Genomic DNA, 565 nt, shown 5'->3' on the forward strand with positions numbered 1-565 from the left:
AATTGCTCATATGCAAATTCAAACTGAAGCTGAAGAAAATGAAAACAAGTCCACAAGAGCCAAAATATGACCTTGAATATATTCCACCTGAATTTGGAGATCACTTGAAGAACATATTTGATACATTAAACACTAAAGACTGAAGATAAAAAGAGTTGTGGGATGACATCAAGAACATCATACATGAAGAAAGCAAAAAGTCAGTGAGAAGACAAGAACGAAGGAAAAGGTCAAAATGCATGCCAGAAGAGACACTGAAACTTGCTCTCCAGCATAGAGATAATAAAGCAAATGGAAGAAATGAGGAGGTCCAAGAGGAGGTCGGAACCGACTCCATGGCACATAACAACAACAACAACAACATACATTAACAAAGAACTTCGAGAGGTTCAAGCTGGATTCAGAAGAGGCCATGGAACAAGGAATATCATTGCTGATGTCCGATGGATCCTGGCTGAAAGCAGAGAATATCAGAAGGATGTTTACCTGTGCTTTATTGACTAGGCAATAAATGATTGTGTGGATCATGATAAGCTATGGACAGCATTGTGAAGTATGAGTATTC

Source organism: Chrysochloris asiatica, unplaced genomic scaffold (assembly GCF_000296735.1).
Source record: "Chrysochloris asiatica unplaced genomic scaffold, ChrAsi1.0 scaffold00073, whole genome shotgun sequence".
Lineage (NCBI taxonomy): Eukaryota > Metazoa > Chordata > Mammalia > Afrosoricida > Chrysochloridae > Chrysochloris > Chrysochloris asiatica.